General features: G+C 41.8%; 1 protein-coding gene across 2 annotated transcripts in view; it reads left to right on the forward strand.

The window, feature by feature from the left end:
* Positions 1-15,241, forward strand: part of SLC31A1 (solute carrier family 31 member 1) — a 52,320-nt gene that overhangs the window by 11,460 nt on the left and 25,619 nt on the right. Inside the window, exon 1 of one of the 2 annotated variants that reach the window (XM_075579201.1) lies at positions 5,820-5,975. The exons of the other annotated variant lie outside the window; for it this stretch is intronic. The gene's annotated coding sequence lies outside the window, so the exon portion shown is untranslated. Of the gene's footprint in view, positions 1-5,819; positions 5,976-15,241 lie in introns of those variants that run through there. 2 annotated transcript variants of the gene reach the window in all.

A 15,241-nucleotide genomic window follows, 5' to 3' on the forward strand; every position in this document is an offset into this window, starting at 1 on the left:
ATGGGGATTTGCACCTTCAACTGCGTATGTAGGAACGCTTCTTTAACCCTTTATTGTTTACATTGCAAATGGCCCCTATAGCAGCGGGGGAGATAGAACAGTACAGGTGTGTGCCTGTTCTTTTGGTAATGTACAAGCAAAACCGTTGCAGTCCTGCTGAGTGAGACGTGTCGGTAGAGAATAGCCCTGTTAGAAGCATAACCTCGGTGCCTGGACGTTGTATCTTGTCACAGATGTTTTCTTTATCTATCCATGTGTTGATTCGCAGTGTTCCTAAACCCAAAAGGCACACACCTAACATATCTGACTCAGTGCTGCTCATTGTAGTTCCCTTTTGGTTTGCTTTCTGCTGTAGAGTTTTCCGTATGGTACTAATGCCAGTACTGCAGTTCTATTGTAACAGGGTGTTTTAAAACCGGATAAACCCATAAGTGCCAGAACTCAGTAAAAATGGAAGACTGAAGAACTAAAACTTTGAAAGATACGATCAGATTCTGCTATGTATTTGCAGTTGGCAAATTAAACTATCACGTAATCTCTGTGTAATCTCGCTCTGTAAAACTTGGTTCAATTTGCTGCCCAAAGTAAAATTCATAGGTGTTTTTCAGAACAAAGCCATTGTCCAGGAGTGGCCAACTCCAGTCCTCAAGTGCCACCAACAGGTCAGGTTTTAAGGTTGTAGCTGTAACCATTATTATTAATGTGTTTCAGGCAGCTCTGACACTGAAAGCTGCAGTTCAGTCAATATCCTGCATGTGGTTTTTTTAATAAATCAGTTCTGTAGTAAGAAAAAATACTTTTAGCATTTTGTGTTTTAAAAAAAGCAACTTTGAAAGACCAATTTTCTTGTATTCTATTTTAACAGCCATTTGCTAAGGCACTGCCCCTTCATGTCCTGTCACAAGCCCTGGCACACCCCTTTGTCAGCCCTGCCCTCCCTCTAGCACATGTCAGTGCAGGAGTGCTCATGAATATTCATGAGCTTCCACTGAGTGACAGATGCAGAAGAAAAACATATCCCTTCACTAATTATGTCACCTAATTTCGCCGATCAATACATGGAGAACGAACTGACCTGCAGCTATACAGTTCTTTAGGTAAGTAGAGATTGCACACATAAAACTATTGAAGTAAAAAAATTAATTTAAAAAAAAAAGACTGAACTGCAGCTTTAAGGTGCAGATAATATATGTACAAAAGATTTGAATGTCGCTTGTTAAGAGATTTTGTGAAGGGTTAAAGGAGCATTTTAGCTACAGAGATCACACACGGCTGGAAATATGAAGCTCACAAAACAGATTGACCCAACACAACAAGAAGCTGTAATGGTTAAATACAGCGATCTATAACCGGGGTAATCTAACCTCCGGTACGATCTCGCGTATTAACCTGCGATCTCGTGTTTACTGCCATTGGATTGAATTTGACCAGTTTACGAAGCAGTGGTAACAAAAAAAATATATAAGGTGGAAGTTGTGTTTCAACGTTTTATCTTTGCATGTTCTAGAGTTTCATGACCAGCCATCATTTATACACTAGTCATGTTAAAAAGAAACACGTGAGCACAGTCACATGTCTTAGACAGGTCCCCCAAAGCTACTTCAGCCAGGGATTCTGGGTAATGGCACGATTGGTGGATTTAAAGGGGAAGTCCTTCCCAGGGCTTTTAATTAACCTTTCGCTACCAGATGGTGACGGCAGTGCATTGCCAGCCCCAATATCTCCCCCCTTAAGGTGCAGTCCCACTCAGAACCACTACTAAGTATACTTATTATCACATATTTCACATACAATGGCTCTGGAAATGTTTGTAAAGAGATACATTTAGACTTTGGGATTTGTTTTAGTTCCCTGGTGAAGAGTGGTTAAAATCTCTGGCAGTATAGCCTTCCCTAATAACGCGTTGCAGGCGCCTCTGGCCTTGAAGTGGTTAATACGGGGAGGGATCTGCACATACAGTTGCTTGGACATTGTGCCCGGGTTATGTTTTATTTGGCTCTAGCACTGTTGGATCATGAACTCCTGTTTGCATTCATGTTGGCAGGAAACCTACAGCAGAGATGGCCAACTCCCATCTTCAAGGGTTTTCAGGATATCCCTGCGTCAGCACATGTGGCTCAGTTTATGACTGAGCCACTGGTTGAGCCACCTATGCTGAAGCAGGGATAGCCTGAAAACCTGACCCGTTGGTGGCCCTTGGAGACTGGAGTTGGCCATCCGTACATAGGGGGTCTCCAGATCTGAAACATTCATTTGATGCTCCTGGGACCTCCTTTTTTCCCCCCCAAGATACATACCTGTAAAAGTAGCACCAGCACTGTCCCCTGCAGGGGAAACAAAATGGCGGTCTAAACCTCCCACCGTACGTGGGTCAATATGGAAGGTGTGACATCATCTATGCTGTCGCTAGCGTTCTTGATATGTCTATTGGGAACCAAGGAGGGGGGTCTACGGAACTGAAATCAATGCAGCTCCGCTCCGGAGACGCCCTACTCCCCCCCCCCCATCTCCTCGTGGGGTGGAATTACTCCTTTCAACATAACATTTTACAGAGGCTAAAGGGCCACAGGTTGAGCTGATTTTTAGCCCAACAGGTTGTGTATCGGGAAATGACAAAGTTCACACAGAGAGAGATTCTATAAACAAAGGGTCCCTTCCAATGTTATTGGGCCGGTGAAACCTTCCCAATATGTTTGCATAATTGCATGTGATGGCCAAGCTGAAGAATACTAATGTGTTCTCTGGAGCGTACTGGCGCTGAACAAACCAGACCCACATAACAGATCATTAAGTAAATAAGTGCCCATTATGTGTGGGATGCTCTATACTTACAATGTAGTATATTTATCTGAACATTCTCTCAACTTCTCATTAATTTTCATAACTTCTGGCAGCCTGGCGCCTGTCACAAGTAATTATCGCACTATATAAATGTCCAGCAGAGGATGTAGTAAGGTTGTGTTAACCAGATCCAAACACCTTATGTGCAAACCAGATTATACAGTGGTTATTTCAGTTACTACAGTGTATAGAACAATAAAAGGAGCAGTTGAATGTTGTGGGTCAAAAAAATGAGCTCTCTATCTTTAAATTGGGAACACTGGATTTGAGAATGTGATTTATGTTGATCTATTTGCCTTTTGATGGCTTCATAATTACTTTTGTGAACAGAAGGCAGAGAGCTAAGAGAGCAGTTTTCCTGTGGCTTTAAGCACTGGCACAGTCTTATCACCAAAGACGGATTGGCGATCTCGCAATTTATACCTCCTACTGTATTCGATTCCACCCAAGAAGCAGAGCGCGAGTCACTTGGTCAGTGTGACAGACTTGGCGCCCGGTTGTAGCATGGTGTAACCACTTGATAGCAGTGCCCAAACCACAAAGTCGTTCCTCCCTAATGCTTTAATTTGGCACCTGTTATGAAGCTAATTGGCTCTGAGAGCTTTCCTTGTACGAGCCAGATTTCTCTTCTGTATTCCCTTGTGGAAGCTTGAGAAGTGAATCTCTAGATACAGTACAAGCCACACCGGGCCTCACCACACCATGTTATAATAATAATGCTTAGAGCCTTTCACTTTCCTAGCACTTTACTGCTGCACTTCAGAGGCATTTATGCAGCCACCTCTGAGGTGCAGTCCTGGGCGTGTTTTTCTGGACCTGGGGTCTGCAATCTTTAATGGCGATTGCAACATTTTTAATAGCGGTGTTTGTCCTAGTATGTTTTTGTGCCCCGGACATACTTGAAACCGAGCGGTAACTCCCATACGTCCTGGTAAAACGTTTTATAAATTAGAAAGTGTAGATAAGTCGTACCTTCTAGCGGATTACCACGAGCGTTCTTCATGGGTATAACGGTCTGTACACACACGGAACGAGACTGTGCGCATTGTTACTAAAAATACCACCTGTGAGCACATCCACATGTCGGGCAGGTCTGCTGCTCCTGGCATTTTGCGGTTTGGCCGTGACCAAAACGCCGCCGGGACACTTTACCGCGGGATATTTCGCCACAATGTTCACTCCTGCACCCGACCTCACGCTGTCCGCCACACTCCCGGCCCAAGAAGCGCTCCGAACACCGTGCGCTCCGACAACGGCATATTTAAATGTCCCGCGCGTGACCGCTACGCTGCCTAGACGGGACGCTCCGACGCGCCATCTTTAAATGGCTGACCCAGTTTTCGTGGGCCGGGTGTAGTGCGGTATCATTCCCTCCCCCCCCCCCCCCTGCTCCCTGCCCCCCTGTTACTCTTTTTACTTTGACCTTATCGCATCCAGGTGAAATACAATACATTGTAATGCCAAAGTCAGTCCTATCAAACTATTTTATTTAGATCTACATATGTACAATCCGGTCAATGTTTGCCTATATACCCTATTACTGTATTACTTTTCACCACCATTATCACTTTTCTATAGTAACAGTATTATTTGTATAATGTTGAAAACTCAATACAAATGTTTGACATGTAAAGATGATGGTGTGTCGGACCGAGTGCCCCGTCTAGGGAGTGTAGCGGTCCCGCGTGGGACAGTTAAACGTGCTGTTGTTGAAGCGGTCGAACATGTGGCGTAGAGTGGTCCGACGCGGGACAAACCTCGGGTCAAAATGTCCTGGCGGCGGAACGCCAACGGCGTTTTTGGTCGTGGCCAAAGTCCTAGTCCGCTGCAACCCTGCTTTTCACCATTCTCTCTTAGCGTACAATGCTTCCATTGCAGCCAAGGATTCTGGGAAATGACATGCAAATGAGCACACACTGTCACCTTTTACTTCACATCCATTTTAACATGGACTCCGACAAACATACGCCAGCCGTATTACACAGCTTTTCAGCACAGCATGGGTTACAGAAGGGCAGAGCCAGTAACCCTACTCAGATCTTTCAAATTGTACACCTTGTTAAATGTTGATGTGCCCTGTTCCCTCGCAGCATATTGCAGGGCTCTAACGTGAGGGGGGGAAAGATTTTCCCAAGATCCGCCAGAGCAAGTGTTAGCAGCTGGAATCGAACTTTTAAGCTTCTGTGTTCGAAATAAACATCGAATGCACTAGTCCCTTTCTCATCTCCATCAGCTGCCCGGTTATTGGCGCATTCATGCACCTGTAAAGGAAAACAAGGAAGCGGAAAAAGAAGTGATGTCACTTTATTATAATATTTTATGTCGTAATATAATAATAATAATAGCATGTTCTTGTATAGCGCTGCTAGTTTTATGTAGCGCTTTACAGAGACATATTGCAGGAACAGGTCCCTGCCCCATGGAGCTTACAATCTATGTTTTTGGTGCCTGAGGCACAGGGAGATAAAGTGACTTGCCCAAGGTCACAAGGAGCAGACACAGGGAATTGAACCAGGCTCCCCTGTTTCACACTCGGTGCCTGTCAGTGTCTTTACTCCCTGAGCCATGCCTTCTCTGGTAATTGCATAACTAGAACATCAGTGCAGAATTAGATCACCTTTTTATTTATTTCAATGGCAAAATGGTATATTGGCCCAGGAAAAACCTTTTATCTGCTGAATCTTCAATATTTTGCATACTGGTCTTGGTGAACGTGTCCCATTGCCTCTTGCATTGAAGAGTTTAATAGAATAATATAAAATGAGAAGCACTATAACTTCTGGTATCTTATGCTCCAAAGAAAGGGAGACCGAGCAAAACTTCTTGTTATCAGCGCAGAAGAGTCCCATGTACTGGTTCTGATCCGTAGTACAATGCTTGGGAACTGGAGGCGTAGGAGATGCTGTGTATGTCTCGCACATATAACCCAATGTCATGGCTTTGTCAGCCATCCCGTTAATGATTACCACGAACGCACACACAGCAGGACTGGGATTGTGATAGTCAGCAGAGAAGTTAGCTGCCCTGCAGAAGACTTTGAACATCTATAAAAAGCCATTGATATTAGGCCGCGTAACAGAGGGAAGGCGCCTGAGAGAATACCTTGCCGTTTGTGACTGTCTTGCCTTGGTTCAGTAAGTACTGTGCTTCAAAATGTGAAAATATGGAAATGATGCATTTCAACTGTGCAGCGATCTTTTGTTTTGCCTTTTGAAGGAAATGGGATTTTTTGGGGGGTATTGTCCAAAAATGTGGGCGGGGTTTAACTTGGGCGACTGGCTTTTATCTAGATTGATAGGAATACCTCTGTGACTTAAGTATTTGTACGTGAACTAAATCCAACATCTTTACAGTGTCCCAGTAAAAATAATAATAGGAGTTTGCTATTTCTCGGCGCTTGGGGTGGTCTGCTCGGCTGGAATGACTGGTAACGTATTGCAGACTTGATCCTGTCATCACATTATACATCAGTTACTGATTGGAGAGGTATAATCGGGAAGAGATTCATCATTTGGCCCTATTCAATATACAGTGACGATGCCTACCCTGTCCGTGCTGGAGAAGAGCTCAACTCCATTCAACTTAATGGGACTAAAATCTTGTCCAGCACAGAGAAGTAGCTTCACTACACATTGAACAAGGGCCTTGATGTGCAAGGGAACGTTGCAGGTTTATTGGTGAAATATTTGGCAGTCTCGCCTAAAAAGTAAAACGGAAAGAAAACCAAAAAATGGTGGTATAAGTTACCAAACCTATACCTTTGGTGGTGCTATAAAGCCCTTGTATACAAACATGGGGGAAAACATGTCCTAAAAACTTACTTTATTAATCATAAACATACTAAAATACCCTTATGAAGTTCATCCCCATCAGGTCCAAAGTACATGCCTTTAAGTGTCCTAGATCTTCTCAGCAGATAGCTTGAGATACATAACGCAGATATAAGTGTCTCTTCAGTGTTCACCTCTGACCCTTATGTTGTCATGCCATGGAATTATAAACATAGTGCATTTGCTTCAGTGAGTTGTGTGCCATTTTGTTGGAATCCTTAGTGGAGTTACCGACTTCACTGTATTACTAGGTGAGGACCGGGTGCTACATTTAGTTGGACGCAGGGCCCTTTCACTGTACGTTTAGCCTCTTCTCCCCCCATCCTTCCCGTGTGTCCTAACTTTATGTAGACTTTAATATTGTCCTTGCTTAAACAAATTTTGGCAGGACTGGACACTAACAAATTCCCAAACGTCCCGCCTATTTGTTACACCGTTCATTTTTCGGAAGTGTCGTTGTTTTGTACATTTGTTTTTCCTTGTGCTTGTGCAATGTTTAGTGAGGGTAGTGGCCACATACCTTTATTGGCACACAGTGTTCCCTTTTTTTTTTTTTTTTAAATCACGTCTGATTATTCCCGTCTCATGGGCTCCTCACACACTTGGAGTAAATAACTCCTTCAACTCTGACCACGCCGCCAACTCTTGTTTCGCCCACATCCCTGGGCTTCATCGGGGGTATCATCCAGGATCTTCCCGATTTAAGCAGTCGATTTCCTGGAAATTAGTCATTGCATCGACTTCTAACTTTGTAGATACACACAAACCGTACAACAGAAATAATTATATCAATAGGGCTCACATAATTAAATATTCAGGAGTGGCGTCCAATCTACAAAAACACTGCATATATAATTTCTTCAGTCTCTCTTGCAGATAGGGCTACCAAGACTTGTATCCACCTTGCCTTACACTGGAGTAGTCTCCTATCCAGGTCCTCACCGTGTGGTCCTCTTGTAACATATTCAAAACCTATTACTTTGAATGAATGTATTTTCCTTTTGTATAGTAGTACATCATTGAAGTGCCTAGCGATACTACTTTTCATGTTGTCTCTGTTACATATGTACAAGACATAAAAAAACAAAACCCATCTCCCCCTGAGTCTAGAAGCTATTGGTTTTGTCCCTTTAACCAAGATACTGAGAGTGCTACCCTGTTGGGGATGCAAAGCCTGTATGTATGTATGTATGTATGCATGTATGCATGTATGTAGACACAAGTACTTCTCTGATAGAAGTGACAGAGGATGCTTTGCCATTAAATCCTACATAAGCTGCAGAACACGAGGGTATTTATTTACTCCAGTGTGAATGCAGGAAATATGTAGGTGAATCTCAGCATTTAGAGAAGATTTCTTGACCATGTCTGTGATCCGAAAAATGAAATCTGTAGACAAACCACGCGCTCTCATATAATCGTTGAAGAGAATCCCCGGCTCTTCAATTATTCCTGTGGGCACCTTACACCATCCCACAGACATGGAGGATTTATCTCTTATATTACAGGGATCTGCATTGTGCGGATCGTGCTTAGGACCACAGAGCATAAAAATGTATACAAATAGAAAACTTTTATTCTTGTACATTGAAAACACAACCGACCGGTTTCGGCGGATCGCAGAGCCGTCATCGGGGTATATGAAACTTCCTAGGAAAATTCATTGTATGCAGCTGACACCCTAACAAGCCTCTACGGTTGAGTCACCCTCCTTAATCAACATATTTAACACTTTGTTTGCTAATACTTAATCACAAAAAAACACTAATCACACACACACTATTTAAACCATATTTAGATGATGGCTGTAAATGTTCAATCTAAAAAAAACCCTCTCTCAAGCAGTAACTTGTACTCCTCACTACCTCCGCGGTCAGTGTTCATTTGATCTATTCCTATTTTAGACACACTAGTGAATTATGGTGAAATTGTGTGTTTGAAGTGTGACCTTTGCACTGTCATCTGGATTGTGTATTCTACTCTTGTATTGACTTAACTTGTCTTTTAAACTGTGTATAGTATAGTGTGCATCCAACATAAAACCTTACACATGGACATGTTGCCAAATATATCCCGTAATTAGTCGAACTTATAAAACATTTAAACTTTTTTTTTGCTTGTTGTAAGGTGTAAGAATGTATTTTTTGTTGAATCACATATGTACATTGTGTACAGTGGCACAAACTGTAACCACTTCTAGGTTGTCCAAAACTAACTTTGTCTATTACTGTTATATAAATCAGTACAGTATGAGTCTTGAGTCAGTCTTTCAAGCTTCCCCCCCCCCCCCTGCGATATCCAAATCTAACAGCTTGTGCTGTTTCAATTTCATCTCTTACCAAATACCAGTGTATACTTTTATTAATATCTCTTGTATTCGTTGTTTTAAGTTTAAATACATTGAATTCTGCTACTCTTCATGGTTCTGTTTTGGCTACAATAAATGGTTCCTTATTAATGATTGTGTTTTATAGTATCATATCCATAATGAGGGCTTCAGGGTAACCTCATTTAAGAAATCTATTTGATATGTCCGCTTTGACATATTCCTCTTCTTGATTACCAATTTTTCTGATCCTTGTAAATTGACTAATTGGAATGTTTTTAATCATACAAGATGGGTGGAAAGTAACAAATTTCAATAATGTATTACGGGCGGACATTGAGGGGTGGAAAGCAGTTAATGGGGACCCAGAAATCCCAAGGATTGCTGAAATTATACTCCTGGCAGCTAGAAAGTCTATAATGGTGCAATGGGTGATGTTTGACCCTCCAAACTTGGAAACGGTTAAAACATATCTCACTCAGCTAATGACCTTGGGTAAAATGGAAACGGAGACCAATAAGGAACAAAACAATGAGAATTTCTTTACAAAATGGGAACCCTTTATTGACTCCCTACCACAGAGTGAAAAAGGCCAACTATCCCAGGCTTTTGCACACACACATCCCTCTTGCGGCAAATTGCACAAGGTCGTAGATGAGGTAAACCGAGGGAGAAAAGAACCAGGTTAAACGGGTATCAAGACAGGAGAACAGTATATCCGAAACTCACTTTAGTCAAACATATATTACAGACATTATGTTTTGTACATTCTGTGAGTTAATTGTTTAATTAAAAAATTGTGTATTTTTGAGTTAAGTTTGAGCGTCTGATTTATACCTTTTTACTTATATATTTTTTTTCTTTTTAAATATAATTTAAACATGGGAAAATTGTAAAGATGTGTTGAAATCTGTCATGTTTACCAGCAAGGTTAGAAAATCAATTAGAAAGAAAAAAGTCCATTTGTTTACGATACAAAGTAATGGTAAACCACCAACATTGTTATTGAAATAACTATGAAATTCCTGCAGCATCTTCTCGTCACCTCTCCATAATAGAACACGTCATCCATGAATCTAATCAGACGAAATATTATAGATACGGATTAGATTAATCAAACAAAGTGCTGTTCAAAATGTCCAACAACGAAAAATAAGCCACCAAAGGTGCCATTGCTCTATACCTTTTACTCGAATACAAAATTGTCTATCTAACCGAAACACAAAATGTGTTGCTAAGCACTATATGTAGTATTACTAAGGGCCGGCCAGTACCATGCATGTCCGAGTACTTCTTTGTAAGGGTATTTTAGTATGTTTATCATTGGTAAAGTACGTTTTTAGGACTTTGTATCGTGTAATAATAATGAGATTGTGTTTATACAACCTCCTGGATTTAAGTTTTTAGGGATTTAATAAACTTTTATTGTTGAAATCGGTTCTATAGCTTACTCTGTAATATTATTACAGTATTAATATTATTAATAAAAATAGGACGGTACACGAGTGCAGTTAAAAACCCACACTTCTTTTGACCTGAAAAGTTAACCTGCGGGAGTGTTTGTAAGCGGCGTGTACAATCCGTAACCTTTTTTTACCAGCTTGTTACATTTCTAGTGCAATAAACACTGCTGCAAGAAATACTTTGCGCAAGGTACGTAAAGCTGTGGAAAGCGCAGCGCCGGTCGACGGTGCAGGATTCCCACATTGTGATTGGTTGTGATAATGGAACGATGAACTGCTACAGTACAAAGAATGTCAAGTGCACCTCTGTTATCAAAGCACTACATTAAAGCTGCAGTTCAGTCTTTTTTTATTTTTTTAATTTTTTTTTTTTACTTTAATAGTTTCATGTGGGCAATCTCCAATTACCTAAAGAACTGCATAGCTGCCGGTCAATTCGTTCTCCGTCTGTTGATCGGCAAAGTTTGGCGACATCTTTAAATATGGGGAATGTAAATCGTTGCTATAGGAACAAGCATGCTTGTTAAAATAGAATACAAGAAAATTGGTCTTTCAAAGTTGTTGTTTTTTAAAACAGAAAATGCTAAAAGTATTTTTTCTTACTGCAGAACTGATTTATTAAAAAAAAAAACACACATGCAGGATATTGCCTGAACTGCAGCTTTAACCATTTAGTTGCCAGCCTGCAAGTCAATGCTTGGCAAGGAACCAGTGGCCCTTTTGGCAACCAATGAGCTAAAGCAATAAAGGCTAATGGGCTGCAACATAAATCAGAACTGAATATGACTACCCACTTCCTGCAGTCAGCAGGATCTTGAGCCACCGAAGAGCCCCCTATGTCTATTGAGAACTGACATAGGGGCAGATTCATTAAGTCACAGGTACGATTTGGTGCGTGCGCTAACCCGTTCCGCTTGACGAATCTGCCCCCTAAACAGAAAACATTATTAGGATCCACAATTACTGCAGCGGTTGATCCCTTTCCCTGTTTTTAATGTCCTTAATCACATTTTATTCTCTGACATCATACAAAAGAGAAACATTTTTTCACAGCACCATTATTTATAGCATAATACTTATGCTGTGGGTATGGATATATTTGCAAGTATGATATTTCTGCATCTAGTTTTTCCTCTTGGTTTTAGTTCAATGAGTGACATCTAATTCTAAAATACCTTTAGAGTGCATGGTGCTTGCTATCCCTTTGCTCACGTCCTCCTGCAATAGGAGACTTTGGAGTCAAGGAAACTTGAGGCCCACTTTGTAGGACCTGGTGTTCCACCAGTTGTACAGGTTCCGAATGTTTGGGAACCCCAGCTCCAGTCCTGACCAAACAGCACAGTGGAGGAAATCTCTCCTCTTGGTTATTAATGTGATCTAGTGGATCCATCAATGTAAAAATGTACATCTGGCATGGAGATTTTTTTCCGGCTTTAGCTGATTTAAAGGCACAGTACCACTTGCGATTAACCATAGTGTCAGTGATTTGATATTACTACAGTTATCAGAAGGTCTTGACCTGCAGGAAGTCCTCTTCTCCAATTGTACATACGGTTAAGAGAGCTGCAGCAGAGATCAGCCCTAGACTCAAGCAAAACTGGCGTGGGATTCAGGGACATCATATGAGACACGAGCATGCTGGCTCTTGAGACGTTCACTGAAATTTATAAGGAAATCAGAAAGGTTAAACAATATCTTCTGATCTTCTGTACGTCATTTGGACCGTCCCAAGGGCAATGCAAGTAAATTCAGAATTGGGAGTATCTACTGCCAACATGACATGGCATAGCTTGTGTGTACTTTTGGGGAACGTCTGAACGTTTTATTTATTTGCCTGGCATGAAAGTGTTCTCAAAAAGTTATAAATCAGGGCCTTGATATTTACCAACCCAGAAGCAAAGCTCACCCCCCCCCCCATTATCTTGTCACTGCATGTGCCATATGGAAATACCTTTCATGTGTTCTCTCAGGCCACTGTTATAAATACATTCACATTATTTAGGGGTGACACTAACTCAGGGGTGGGCAACTCCAGTCCTCAAGGGCCACCAAAGCAGGTAAGGTTTTCAGGATATCCCTGCTTCGACTGAGCCACCTGTGCTGAAGCAGGGATATTCTGAAAACCTGATCCACCCCTGCACAAAATCACCTGTTACTCCTAGTAAATATTCCCCACCACCATTTGAAAGGCAGCCACCTTGTATATGAGCCTCACAATCTCTGCAAATTTTCTTTGAGAGGCAATTTTTAAAATTACTTCCGGTGTCTACGTTAGGTTTGTTTTAGGTTGGAACAGCAACATGTCTAGTTGTACAGTTAGACCCAAACAGCAGTATACATGTGTAACAAAAGGGTTTGTTTGTCCTGAAAAAAACATTTGGTTGTCACCAACTTGAACCAAACGGAGGCCTTTGGTAAATGCCTTTTGGTCTCCACTATTAGCCCTGACTATAAGATAACCGCGACCACAACACTTAGCTGCCGGCCCCCCTCTTGCAGTGAAGGCACTGGAATAATCTGTTCCTATTTCAAAATTACCACGTCGGCTAATGTGCGATTTGACCTTTCTTGTCCTTTTTATCCTGTGATCCGTTTTATTGTAACTGTCTGTCGGGCGTGACAGTAAGGTTTATGGAAGCGAAAGTTATACATTGTATGTCACCTCATAGCATGAGATAAGATAAGGGTGGGGATGAGGGACAAAGGGGAACAGGAGAGCAGCACATGGAGATGAGGGCAAATACCATCACCCTGTAAACCTTTTATATTGTATACTGGACATAAAATGTGTTCTTTACGTTCTTACACCCAGATTAACTAAATGGTGCAAAGTGTTCGCACATTGAAGCAGAAAGTATTTTTATGATATAGCGCTGTCAATGTATATAGTGCTGTACAGAGAATGTTGCATGCACAATGAGTACATGCCCCAAAGAGCTTACAATCTAATGCTTCAAGCAGGGAGAGACATTACCACTCAGCTACTCTTTCAACTCTTAAATAAAGTGTATTAACTCTGGGCCACAGACTACCTGATGCATAGACCTCATATAACATCCCAACTCCCTGGTGCTTCTGCATTTTATTCTTAAGCTTCAAATGGAAGAATCTGGTTTATAAAACATTTGGCATGGCTTTACATTATCCTCTACTTTCTCTGCATCAATTAAAGAGAATTGTTAATGGATCAGCACTGCTGATTGACCACTGCTGCGGAACATACAGATGTAGCCGGCTTCATTGCCCCCCTCTGGTGTGATTAAATTGGGGTACGCTGTGGTATTCCGCACCATATGTACCACTAAATCATGTGGAAACATGATATTCTGCGTTATGATGGGGTATGTTTTCTCGGTGTTTGACTCTGCTCTTCTTTCATTCCTTCCTTCATGTCTCCTCAACCCTTGTCCATTCCTTCTTGTCAATGTTTCTACTCAAACCACCTCCTTCCACTCTTAACGTTTCTTTTCTCCTATTATAGAATTGGCCATTTCTCGGCTGCTCTCCACTTGCCCTCTCGATCCTATTCCCTCACCCCTTGTCAGACCTAGACCTCTTGCTTGTATCCTAGTCCCCACTCTCACCCATACCTTCAACTCCTCCTTTTTTGCTGTCGTTTTCCTCTCATCCTTTAAGCATGCAGTTGTCACTCCTTTTATTCTTCAAAACAATACCCTCGACCCTACGTTCCTCTTTAACTACCCCCCCCCCCCCCCGTCTCCCTCCCGCCTTTCGCCTCCAAACTGGTAGAACGTCTCCCGCGTGATATTAACTTTCTTTAATTCCCATGCCCCCCTGGATCCTCTTCAGTCTGTTTTTTATTCAGCTCATTCAACCGAGACTGTGCTCACTAAAGTAGCCAATGATCTCAATGAAGAGAAAACCCATGTACATTTTTCCTTGCTTATCCTACTTGATCTCACTGCTGATTTAAATACTGTTGAGCACTCTCTTCTCCTTTTTTAGGTTCTATACTATATCCTGGTATCCCAAAGACAGCTTTAACCTGGTTCTCCTCATACCACTCCCCAATGTTCCTTGTTGGCTTCTCTTGCGAACATGTCTTCATCACCTGTTGATCTTTCTGTTGGTATCTCTAGGCTCTGTTCTGGGAACTCCTTTTTTTACTCTCTATGCAAGCCTTTGGCTTTAGGGCTTACCTCTACGCAGATGATAAGCAGGTATCTGTCCACCCTAGCCCCACACCTACAATCCAGTCCCATGTCTCTGATTGCATCTTGGCTACATCATCGTGGATGGTCCTCCACCACCTCAAACTTAACATGTCTAAAACTGAGCTCCTCATTTCCTTCTATACCTGCATTAATATCCCCTTTTTTTGCCATCACAATAAACTGAATACCATCTTCTCACCATAGCACTTTGTATAGGGTGACATTTACTTCTCCATTCATATTCAGGCTCTGGTTAAAACTCCTCACTTTTTATTCTGTCACATTGCGAAGATCTGCCTCATTCCTCTGCCATTATACAGCTAAAACTCGAATACCCTAATCCTCTCCCGTCTGAATTTTTGTAACTACGAACAGGTCTCCCTACCTCACGACTTTTTCCTTTGCTGTCTATATACAAAATTCTGCAGTTACAATCATTTCACTTTCTCCTAGAATAGTGTCTGCTCATCTCCTCTGTAAATCTCATTATGTTCCTGCTCGTCCCCTGCGCTCTGATGATAACTCTTTTCCACCCCTTCTACCTCTCCTGCCTAAAACCTTTTTTAGTTACTGCTCCCCCCTCACTTTACCCACTTTCCCAACATG

The sequence above is a fragment of the Ascaphus truei genome, chromosome 21, assembly GCF_040206685.1.
Source record: "Ascaphus truei isolate aAscTru1 chromosome 21, aAscTru1.hap1, whole genome shotgun sequence".
Lineage (NCBI taxonomy): Eukaryota > Metazoa > Chordata > Amphibia > Anura > Ascaphidae > Ascaphus > Ascaphus truei.